This window comes from Bidens hawaiensis, unplaced genomic scaffold, assembly GCF_021521415.1.
Source record: "Bidens hawaiensis isolate Kalapana, Puna unplaced genomic scaffold, B.hawaiensis_p1.1 tig00032526_1, whole genome shotgun sequence".
NCBI lineage: Eukaryota > Viridiplantae > Streptophyta > Magnoliopsida > Asterales > Asteraceae > Bidens > Bidens hawaiensis.
The window spans coordinates 1-13,148 of NW_027495561.1; the positions used below are offsets into that span (position 1 = coordinate 1).

At 34.1% G+C, this 13,148-nt stretch overlaps 1 pseudogene across 1 annotated transcript; it reads right to left on the bottom strand.

The window, feature by feature from the left end:
• Positions 1-185: 185 nt before the first annotated feature.
• On the bottom strand, positions 186-12,739 carry LOC143583782 (pleiotropic drug resistance protein 1-like; annotated as a pseudogene). The gene is made up of 21 exons (XR_013144243.1): positions 11,703-12,739; positions 11,457-11,577; positions 10,533-10,621; positions 10,203-10,287; positions 8,565-8,724; positions 8,400-8,476; positions 7,969-8,022; positions 7,003-7,395; positions 6,327-6,608; positions 5,187-5,503; positions 4,957-5,117; positions 4,769-4,872; positions 4,305-4,455; positions 3,993-4,171; positions 3,316-3,648; positions 2,922-3,212; positions 2,668-2,751; positions 2,151-2,284; positions 1,833-2,060; positions 880-1,306; positions 186-444 (listed from the first exon to the last, which is right to left on the bottom strand). The product of XR_013144243.1 is annotated as a pleiotropic drug resistance protein 1-like (transcript).
• Between the last annotated feature and the right edge of the window lie 409 nt (positions 12,740-13,148).

Here is a 13,148-nt window from a genome sequence, read left to right on the forward strand (position 1 = left end):
GAATCCCATTAAGGGCCATACCCATTTTAGCCTATCGTATATTATTTATTAATATGTACTAGGACTAAAACACGAAACCTGTGTTTTGACAAAACAAGAATCTTTAATCATATATAAAGAATACGAAATTCACAAGTTTGTTACGCGAACTCACGTCTTTTTATCTACCAAACATGAAAACACCATTATCTAATCTGGAAGTTGAAGGACCTGATGCAGAAAGCAAAGATGAATGCGAAATAACAGAACCAACCCAATGTGCACACCAGCAACAACCCCAAGAAAATCATGCTTGAAACCAAAATACCGATCCAAGTACTCTTTAACGGTTTCACCGCCTGTTAGTACATCATCATAGTCCCCGAACTGTGACGAAAGGAATCCGTAAATAGTCCAAGCCATTGGGTTTGCCCAGTAATACCATCTCCACCACACAGGAATTTTCTGTTTTTTCCACAAAATAAAACGATTTTAGAACTTTGGTAAATAAAGGTTCTTCTGGTAACCACTTGATATATTTGTTTGTGTCAAAAACATCAACCCTAACTCACACACACTTAAAATCGTATAACCCATACACATCCCATTTATATAAACGTGTCAAACAGGTTGGCGGGTAATTAAGTTGTAATTTGTAAACATGTTGGTCAGGTTGGTAAGTTGTAAAATTCGTGTTAAGCGGGGTTAGCATGGTCGACTAGTTTAACGAAAGGGTTAACTGGTCATCTCGAACACGACACGTTTATTTATACATGTTAACTAGAAACACAACCCAATTTTTAACGGTCAACCCAAAACATATTTATTTACATGTGTCGTGTCAGAAATTTCCAACTTTACAACCAACTGGATGAATTTAATATATTAAGAGAAACTTACGGGTCGCGGAATGATGAATCCCGAGAACAGATTGAAGACTCCGAAGAACGAGCCGGCGATGGTGGCAGCAATGTTGGCATTGGGGGTCATGGCGACGGTCATCATACCGTAATAGGTCATGTAAAGCAAGCAACACAATTGGAAGTACAAAAACCAGAAGAATTTAGCAGCGGTCCAACTAAACCCAATCATGGAATACACGATAACACTATACACCCCTGTCTGCATCAGCACATACGGAAACTCAACGAAAGCTTGGGCAAAAGCATACGGCAAAGCAGAATACATGCCGGCGGCTCTTTCTCTGTAAAACACAGTTCGCTCGACAATCACAATCGGTTGAACCGCAAACGCGTTTTGGTTTCCTAAGAAAAGAACCGCCGAGTACATTGAGCCCATTGCATTCGCCAGATCATGTGGGTTTATCCTGAAAGACATGTATTGATAAATAAATGGTTTGAAATTAAGAGTGCAATCGTGTAAATAGAGGCGACTCCATGATACACCACCCCACCCCACCCCACCCCACCCCACCCCTAATAGTTTACACCAATATGTGTGTCACATCCATATGGACTGAATGATGTCATACGGATCAAATAATTCATACATGCCAATGATGTCAAATTAACTTTATAGACTAGAGACTTTTCAAATTATACGAAGCATGTGATAGGCAAAAAAATAACTATACGAGTCATATGACTTTGTTAATGGTCACATCAGTTATTTCTTTATCAATCAAAAGCATCATGCAGAACATATTATTTTCCCCTTACAACCGATATAACCATTTTTTCTTTGTCATACGCCCAGTATTACACGTCAATGCTATTTGGATAGTGTGTCAGTGATGTTTGTTTAGTTGTTCCATATCATATTTTCACTTGTTAGGATACATAAGAGAAAATATTTTTTTAGGAAAGGCCCTTGATTTTAGAATTGATGCTTACCTTTTACCACCGATATCCCAAAACATTGTACCGAACATGATTCCAATAAATGTGGTGAAGACGAAACGCACAGCTGTGTACGACGAGTTCCGCCAGTATGAACACCGTTGTTTCCACAAACATGCTAAACACTGAACAATGAAGCTCTGCGAGTATTGAGTCGGGAAGAACAGATCTTTTGTGCCGGGATGTGGTACACCTAATTCGGCGATCAAGGCTTTGTTTCTCCTGTAAATTTTGACAAAGAAAGTCAATAAAAATGAAAACTTTTAAACGAAAGATTGTCGCCAAATAAGAGGTAATTCATCGTGTACTCACTTGTAAAGTTCGGAGTTCCTGTAGATTTCAGTGAAGTCAACTCCAAGAGCAATTTCTTGTGCTGAAGTACTGACTTCTAACATCCATGTTGCGGGGTTATATCCGTCTTTTATCTTTCTTGTACAATCGATAGCCTGTTTGTGCAAAAGTATTATCATTAATGTTTATGCATTAAAAATACGCCTTGGACTTGCTTTGCCCGTTAAGAGTAAACGAAATAGACTCGTGTATAGGTAAACGGGTCAAAACTAGAAACAACTTATTAAGGTGGTAAAAAGAGAGAGGTTGACTAGTGACTCAAAACAATACACTTTATATTATAGTTAAATCAATTGTGATGGGCTGACCCGAAACACCTTTTTGCCAACATGTTTATTTTTTTATAAACATGTAATGTGTCAAATATGATTTTAAGAGATTCATGGTTATGTACAACCTGTTTGACCAATATTTGTTTTAGCCTGTTAGAGATGAAAGGGTCACAATTACAACCTCGTTCATATTGATAGTTGCGTACCTCAAAGTATTTGATTAATTCACATGAATGGCGACCTACAGGTCCAACATATAACTCTTGCCCACCTCTTTTCATCAAGAACAACTACAAAACCACAATATTAACAACATATTTCATTTATTTATAAATAAATTATTTTCTCGTACTTTACCAAAAGCTATGCTATTAGTGGAATTATACTCAGTATGTTTGTTGTATTTTTCTTTTATAAATAAACAAAACAATGGCAATTAAGTGCATTTATATGATTGTACCTCATCAAAAGCTTCAAATATGTCAATGCTCGGTTGATGAATGGTGCAAACAACTGTTCTTCCAGTATCCACGGTGTTCCTAACCGTTCTCATAACAATGGCCGCAGCCCTAGCATCTAACCCAGAGGTTGGCTCATCCATAAAAATTATGGACGGGTTAGCCACGAGCTCAACAGCTATGGTTAACCTTTTTCTTTGTTCAGTTGATAGCCCATTGACACCCGGCAGCCCAACTAATGCATCCTTTATCGGGTTGAGTTCCACAAGATTCATCACCTCATTAACAAACATCTGTAGAATTGTATAACATTATTCAAAATTCTTAATAATGCAAAACATGATTTTTTATTATTATTTTTTAATTAGACTCGTTAACCATGGGTATATAACAAACCTTTCTCTTGTGTTCATCAACATCTGCTGGTAACCTGAGCCATGCTGAGTATAGTAAAGACTCATAAACGGTTACATGAGGTGAATGGATGTCGTTTTGCTCGCAATAACCAGAAATTCGAGCAAATGTTTCTTGTTTTTTGGGGTAACCAGAAATCTTGACATCACCTTCAATATGGCCACCCGTTTTTCGACCTGCTAACACGTCCATGAGAGTAGTTTTACCAGCACCACTTACACCCATTAGAGCCGTGAGAACACCAGGCCTAAATGCCCCACTAAGGCCTTTAAGTAGCAGCAACCGATCTTCACCCACCTCCTGATCTTTCATTTCCTATAATCGTTATCATAAACCCATCAATAAAAATCAAATTAATCCTTTTCATGCCAAGTTGAAAAAAATATATTGTCAGCCAACCTAACGTAATCTAACCTAATCTGGCCCGTTTCAAGGTTCAAACAATTCTGAAAATGATCCGCTTTACCCTAAACTCATTGCTTTTATTACTACCTCTTTAAAAAATATCATCTTTTTCACGCAAAAAAAAATATTATAACAGAATTTTTGTGGATCTATACCTAACCCAACCTGGTCTGACCTGTTTCAACACCCATTGCTCATATTACTACAATACTACCTTTAGGTAAAAGTAAAATAATTTTTCCTTGAAAAGTAACCTGTGGGATATCAACAGAGTATTTAATATCTTCAAAGGTGATTGAATGGGGTTCAAATGGAAGGATCATTCCTTTCTTTTTATTATGGCCTCCTTCAGCTTCCTTCTTCATGGATGATAATTCAGTTGCTGAATCGCTTTCATCCTCTGTTGATACATTGGCTTGAGGTTTTTCAAAAGCTGTAAACCCATAAAACAAATGTTACAAAACGACAATACTATCCAGACACCACTGACGTGTCACATGACCCGTATGGTCATACTGGGCGTATGGTAGGGCCCGAATGACCTATCACAAACATAAAAAACTCACGGTTTAGGAAGGCGAGAGACAAAGCGAAGCAGAAATTGAAGACTAAAATAAACCCGAGTAACGCCACAACTGCAATCCAATACCAATAAGCTTCTGCAAAGAACCCTCTTGATTTGATAACTTGTTTCCCAAGGGTTGAACCATTCAAAGGCTATATATAACACCAAAAACATTCATTTCAAAATGTGAACTTAATACTAAAGGTGTTAATTTGAGTCATTTGCTTATGAAAGGGTTGGTTTCTTATTAGGGTCAAATAGGTCAAACGCGTTGAAAGTTATCCGAAGCCTACTTTTGATGCATACAATGTCCCAAATCAGTTTATTAAAAGATTCATATTACTAATGTGATATTATTGAATCACACGCTTACTAATGGCAAAAGAATGTGTGATTCGTCTCGACCAGTTATATAACTCCCCAGTTTTCCCACCTCTAAAGCAAACAAAGCTGTGTGTGACTTACTGTTTTCCAGCTGTGCCCAAGAAACTCATTTACTGCTATTCCATTCATTGCATACATCAAGGGAGATAACCAGTATCCCCATAACCACCAACTCTTAATATAATCTTCGGAAACAAAAACCCATTTTTTAGTTGAAAAAAGAAACAAAAAGCGCATGACGTATGTTTCAAATCTAGTTAACATAATACCTCGTGAAAGGACAAAACCGCCCAATACAAACACTAAGAGAATTGCAAATGAGCCAAACGTGTTTGCAATGATCATGTTCCTACCTAGCGCTGCAATAAACCGAAATAATGCAGAAGCCATTTGGTTAACAAGAAACAATATCAAAAATTGTTTGAAGAACCTACAAGATGTTGAAAAAGTTAGTATAAAATATTACATTCATTTAGGAGGTGTTTTGAAGTGAGTTTACCTTGAGACGTTAGGATCAAAGCCAATGGCATAGTAAGTGAGAACAGTCCAAATCGCAGCGTCCATAAATGAAACGGGAATCTTGATGATCCATGATGAAAGTGCATACGCCCACGAGGGATAAAACAAGAAGTTTCGTTGCTTGTAAAAAACAGGAAGTTTTACAATCGTCATTGATATCTCAGCCATTCCATTAAACATTACCGCAACAACGCCAAAAAATGCAGCACCTGTATACAATCCTCCGTCTTCTAGATCATCTTTATGCATCTCAGTGCGCAAAAACGCCGTTAAAGCAATGAGAGCCATGACAGTTAGCTGAAAACAACCAATGAAGAATGATACAAATTACAAATTTAATCAATATTGTTAAAAAAGATTATGAAAGATCAAAACTTATAGAGTAACATTACTACTTGAAACACTTTGTTATAAAGATTATGAAAGATCAGAACACCTAGAGAAACACTACACTTACTTTGGAACAAATTCTTATAGAGATTATGGAATATCAAAACTTTTTATATTAACACTGCACTACTTGGAACAATTTGTTAAAAAGATTATGATATATCAAAACTTTTAGAGTAACACTATACTTGCTTGGAACAATATGTTATAAAGATTATGAAAGGAAAAAACTTTTGGATTAATAATTCCTTACTTGGAACAATTTGGTAAAAGACTATGAAATATCAAATCTTAACACTACACTTGGAACATTTTTCTAAAAAATTATGAAAGCACAAAACTTCTACAGTAACACTACACTTTACTTGGAACATATAATTATAAAGATTATGAAATATCAAAACTATTAAATTAGTAGATACTTACTATGAACAATTTGTTTTAAAAAATATCAAAACATTTTGGTTAACACTACACTTACTTGGAACAATTTGTTATAAAGATTATTAAAGATCAAAACTTTTGGACTAACACTACATTTACTTGAAACAGTTTGTAAAAAGAGCTTGTGAAAGATCAAAAATTTTGGAGCAGCACTGCACTTTTTTGGAATAATTTCCTATAAATAATATAAAAGATCAAAACTATTAGACTAACACTACAATTACTTGGAGCAAATTGTCAAAAATAATATGAAAGATCAAAAATTTTAGATTAACACTACACTTACTTGGAGCAATTTGAAGATATGGACGAATGAGTTTCTTTTCATGAGCAACATCTCTCTATCAATGCAAGCTTTCAAGAGTTCTTTACCGTCTACACCGTATTTTTCGGTTGTCAGGGCAGCCGGGTGGCTTTTACTTTTGTCAAACGGGGTTGCAATATCGTGTGCTAGTTTTCTTCCAACATGAAATGATTGGAATGCTTCTGCAAATTCTTTGGCCGTTACAAATCTATAAGGCTCGTCTCTCCTCTTCCAGTATTGTTCTTGATCTTTCTTGGATGTCACCTGTAACAAGATTTCAACAACACGGGGTGATAATATGGTCACTTATCGTCATTTAGGATATCAGACATGTCATGTAACACAAAAACGCATCTCACTTATTGGGCTAAATTCATGAAGTTTAAATGAACTTTACACTCATTCTTGATTTTACCAATTTTAGAAGCTAGTTTGGTGTCATGTCATCTCATTTCATTGTGTATGTATGTTTATTCCACATGGCATCGCCATCTGATGTGACATTTAATAAATAAATACTTTTAAATGTAGCATTGAACAATTTAGATATCGGTAAAAGTGAGGTTTGTTAAATAATATTGGTTTCTGTTGGGATTTGCATTGGTTTTAACTAATGTTACACTATAACTTGAAGAAAAAAGCATGATCTGATTCTTACTTCTTGCAAGAAATCCGCAATGCCTTTTCTTTCCGGACATTTAAATCCCATTGATTCAAAAAACTCAAGCACATTTTCACGTGGGCCTTGATAAACGATTTTGCCATCAGTCAATAGTATGATGTCATCAAACAGATCGTATGTTTCCGGTGCGGGCTGCAGGAGTGAAACGATAGCAGTACCCTCAAGAATGTGAATAAATTGTTTAAGTGAATGCACTATCTGATAAGTTGTAGAACTATCCAACCCTGTTGATATCTCATCCATAAGAAGAACCTTTGATGGCCCAACTATCATTTCACCTGTTGTCACACGCTTTTTTTGTCCACCAGATATTACTCGGATCATCTGATCTCCAACCTTGGTGTCTGCACAGATGTCCAACCCTAAGATCTGCACAAGGAACCATTTTCTTTACAATCAGATTTCTTTTGAATGGAAAAAGGGTCAAATGGGGCAAAATGCATTCTACTTTAACACAGATTAAATGTGTCAAGTTGATCGACCCAAAAAAGTGTATTACTAACGCATAAAACCTGCTAAATCATTTTATTCCAAAAAAATGAAATAGACAACCAAGTAATATTATTTTTGTAATCATATATAAGTGCAACCTGTTTCGGCCCATACATAAATTACCCGTACAACTTGAAAATATACTTTGAAATAATATCATGTATAAAAAAAATTGGTTCAAAAGAAAACATGTCAAATCAGTCAATGAGACTAATGACATTCTATTAAGAAAACAATTCAAAACAAGTTACCTAGAACGTGTATTATGTATGTATAAAACCTGCTCAAATTTTCTAGTCAAAATACTAGATTAATACTTAACTAATGTAAATTTTGTAATCATACTTAAGTTAAATATAACTCACAAAAAAACAATCTAAAAATTGGGTTGTAAGTGTTTAGGGCCAACCTAAACCATTTTTTTTCACATATGATTTACATCTATCCTACCTTGAGAGTATAATCTGTGACCACACTAGCTTGTTGAGATTTGGTTGCAGCAGCCTGCATAACAACAAAACAATAACTTAAATTGTGACCATTAAAAATCCATAACAGTCTTTTTTATATGTTAGCTAGGTGTGTTAGCCGAGTTTATCATCTAATTATAGTTATTATTATTATTTAAATTATCAGTTACCTTTAAGCTTACTAGTTGGTCATTATTTTGTCTATAGTTTGAATATTATGATATATATTGACATTTTATCATTATTTTTAGTTGGTTAGTTTTATCATTAGAATCGGTTAACTTTATCCTTTTTTATTATAACCTCTTTAGATAAGGAAATATGATATTCATATATTATAATACATAAAAAATATGATTCATCAATACAGTTGCTTCAGTTATTTTGAATTCTTTTAAGACAATTTCTTACCTTCATGAATATATCTATATCAGGATCAGGTTTTATGTTGGCATCTCTTTCTCTTCTTGACAACTCTGCTAACATATCTGCAAATATGTTAATATGAATTGGGTTACACACAAGCCTGTACCTCTAAAAGCATAACTAATGAAATACAAATAATTAAAAGCTAACCATATCGCGATCCAACGCCTTGACATCTTGCAGAGAAAGCTAGTGTTTCTCTTACAGTCATTTCTCCAATATGGATATCATTTTGACTGATATAAGCAGAAGTTCTTTCTGGTACGAACTCATGTAGCTCATGACCATTGTATGTTACCTTACCCGTACACTACATTCACCAAAACAAACTACTTCAAATTCAAGAAATGTATACACTTTCGATGGCATATTTATAGTGTCTTGAATCCTGCACCTCCTTTTACTTGAGATACAAGTTGACGCAAAAGTTAAATGTTTTTCAAAAACCATGAAAAAACATGTGTGTATTTATGTTCTATATGGATATGATTGTATTTTGTATTTTTATTATATTTATACAAGGTTTAAAAAGGCGGAAACGAGCCTCGAGGCGTTTTCTGTTAGACTCTCGAGGCGTAAGCCTCGAGGCGGACTGAGGCGTAAGCCTCGAAACATAATTAAAAAAAAATAAAATATATATATAATCTATAAAATCACACTTTTTAACATTAAAAAATTAAAAATGTATATATAATCTATATAAATAATGTTAGTTTTATAAATTTTATGTAAAAGTTTATAAGTTTATGGATTGAATATAAACTAGTGAAGATAAACTGGTTAAATGTTAAGGTACACAAGCTAATTTTACACTTTTTATGTAAAAGTTTACAACTTTTAGGGACTAAATGTAAACTTGTGATAGATAGAAGGTTAAATATAAAAATACCGATATTTTGTTAAACCTAAGAGGCTAAAACGCTTTTTCACGCAGCTTCTACTTCTTCCTGCAGCCGCTCTTCTTAATTTTCCGGCATGCTTCCAGCGCCGGCATTAGCCGTCAGAAGTCGAGAAGTGCTTTGTAGCTCCTTTAATACCATATTCAACCAAAAAAAAGTCCCAAAAACAAAAAAAATGGCATATTTTACAACTTCTAGTGAGGCTTAAGCCTCACCGCCTCGCCTCGACGCCTCGCAAAGGTCGAGGCTTAGGTTTCATTATACCCTTATGAGGCTAAGCCTCTAAGGCGTTTTTCCACTGAGGCTGCCGAGGCGTAAGCCTCGAGGCGCGCCTCGGAACGCCTTTTTAAACCATGTATTTATATATTTACTTTTATAATTATCGGTTGGAGCAGATTTATAGTTTAACCAGGCCAAATACATAAGACAATCACTGTAAAAGTAAAATTGGAGATCAAGTTCTAATTTTTTTATATATTTTTTTGTGACTAATTTATAAATTTTGTTTCAGCGTTTGTCATTTGGCAACATATATGTTTGCACCAAATTCCAATATAGTTTATAGAATTTTATTTTTTATAATTGTTTGCTTATATTAAACTGATTGTTCATATTAAAGAATCTTATTATGCTAATTTTTATTATTTGTTTGTTATAAATTCTTTAATTTTTTTACTAATATCCAACGGTTTAATATTATGTCATTTTCTTTTTACACAATCCATTTATGATCGACCCATATTTTGCTCCTGTAAGAAAGTTATCTATATTCATCACTCCTTATCTTGTAGTCTCCCTATATACAGAGAATCTTACGAACGATTTAATACACAAAAACTATCATTCGTCAATCTTGTTTCAGTCTCTTTCTTTGACTTCTATCGGTTACCTTAAGCTCTTTTGCGAGTGTCCCAGCCAAAGCCAATAAGAGTGTTGTTTTCCCTGAACTCGGGGGACCCAAAAGTAGTGTCATTCTACAAACGTTTATACAAGAAAATCATTACAAGTAATTGAAAAAACTGGCAAAGAACGGTATTTAAATACTCATGTGGCTAATTGAATAAAAAGGTTAACATTTTGGTGTAAAACTATCGAAGTTAACTGGTTTTCAAATGTTCAAGTTCAAGCTGTCAAATGATCAGCTTACTTTAAATTAAAACTTTTTGAAAGTTGGTTAGTTTTTACAATTAGCCTGTGATTATATGTTCTATCTTCTCACCTTCTAGGCTTAATGACACCGCTGACATCATCAAGGATGGTTATATGCTTTTTTGAATTTGAGAGTAAACGAAATAAACTCAATAGCCCCTACAAATATGAACAAAAGGTAGGAAAATGTAATTATCAGAAAACATCAACAATAGTGTAACATGTAAATGCACTGTTGTCATTACTGGAAACAGCTGATTTGCTTGAGTACTTTTAAGTTTTAACAACCTCCATTAGGCTATGTGTAGTGGAAGGGCTACAAAATGGGGCGATTTGTGCCATTTGGCGCCCAGTGAGGTTTTTGTTTTAGGGGTGTAATGGTGTTGTAGCCCAATATATATGTGTGTGTGTGGGTGTATCACACACACATACTAATATAATATTATTAAAACCAAAACCCACACCAGCGACAAAACACCTCGCCCCCCACCTTGTCGCCCCTTTTATCGCCCCGGGGGGCAGTGTTGTCGCCCCGCGTCCCCTTGTCGCCCCAAATTTGCCGCCCATTACACATAGCCTTAGGACCGGAGGTTATGGGTCAAACCAGTTGAAACAACAAATCATTGTTGGTCACTGAACCCAATTATATAAACATATGGTTTTTGAAAGAAAAAAAGGCTAATTAAAAATTGTTCATGTTTTTTTAGTTAAGTAATTAAAAATTATTATTTTAAAAGTACATAATTAAAAAAGCTGTAGTTTTTGAAAAAAAATAAAACTAATAAATTTTTTTTTAAGTTTTTCTAAATTAAATTACACTACAGAAACCTATAGTTCTAAAGAATTAATAATTAAAAAAAGTTGTAATTTTTTATATAGAAAAACTATTAACACATTACATAAACACGGACACGATCCATTTAACATGACAACGGTGAGTGGGTTGCGGTGTGTTTATGTGCATAGATTTACCTCTTTGACATATTTCTCTTACCTCAAATAAATCAATGTGAAAGTTTACAAAACTTGGCAAGGCTCTACTTCCAGTATTAACATCAGCCTCCACTGTCACATGCTCAAATTTGACTTCAACTGTTGGTAAATTAATCCCGACCCTACAAACATTTTAAAATTTAAATTGTAACCCGCTAATTTATTCATTCCATGATCAAGATTTAAAACACAAATAAAACTGGGGGGAAAAAGTAATAGAAAAGGAAGAATGGAAATCTTTTGGTACCTATCAAGCCTGTTTCTGAGCTTCAACAAGAACCTCTCATTATCTTCATCAGCCACTTTCACAAGTCTATCAAGTAAATGTTTTCTATCTTCTGGTCCAAGATTATCAATATCGACTTCATTAGACTGTCCAGTTGATCCAAAAAGTAAACCTTTTCGCAATCGGTCGAATGTGGGTAGCTTTTCAAGAGAAGCCCATTTTAGAGCTTCTTCATCATCTTCTTCACGTGAAGATTTTGAGAACACATCCATACTAGAATTCCTCCGTACATAAGTACTTCCAGAAGTACTTAAACGCCCTAATGTTATACTATTTGCAGCTTTGCATATATCACTCCCATCCATTGTTGCAAAACACTAATCAAAGCTCACAAGATTTTGATCAAGATTCAAAAAGTGTGTTTTGTTCCTTGGTTCAAGGAAACCTTGAATTTGCCCCAAAAGATCAAACTTTGTTGATGGTTTTGTTTTTTAAAAGGCTGAAAGTTGAAGAATATTATATGTGTATGAAAATGGAGTAAAATTAATATGATTCTTATATAGGAAAGAAATATGAGTATTAAATATTGACCAAATATTCTTGTATTTTGTAAAAGATTAGCTTGATTTTTTGTGCAATTAATTATCAAACATAAAAGTTACAAAAAGTTAAAAAAGTACTTTGTATAAATTTCTGTGTAAACTTAGGTATTCACATTGGAGCCTCAATTTCATATTTTATATATGGGAAAATTCCCAAAATGTTCATTTTTAAGATAGAGATTCCAACTTTGTCATCCATTTTCAAACAATCCCCCAAATGTTCATTCTTAAACGGCCGAACCAAGTAGAAAAACAAATATGGCGAGTAAACTTATGGCCCATTCACAGCCATATGTGCGGCACTAATTTAGATGGGACGAGTATTTTAGGAGTTGAAAATCTGTCAGGACAAGTATTCTACAGAACAAAATGTAAAGGGCGAGTTTTTTGAAGAACATTTTTTCCGGGACGAGTTTTTCTCATTACCTAACTTTTTTGTCATTTTTTGAGTATTATATTATTATAATTAATTCACTTATAGTTAGTTTTTCTTTTATAACTTTTAAAATATAAAGTTTTATAAAATTTGAATATACCGTTGAGACGTGCTTTTTTTATCTACATGCCGACATAAATTTTATTCAAAGCCGATTGAATAAAATTTTATTCAACGGTATATTCAGAATTTTAAAATACTTTATATTTTAAAAGCTATTAAAGAAAACTAATTATAAGCAAAACTAACTATAATAATATAATATTTATAAAAGTAAAAAAGGTTACACAAATCCCCCCACATGTGGCCTAGTGGTAGGAGGATCCCCAGTGGAGACTCATGTTTGAATCCTACTTGTGTCACTTTTGGGTGGATACTGGCAATTAGGGGTGTTCTTCGGGTTTGTTTTTCGGGTTTCGGGTTTTTCGG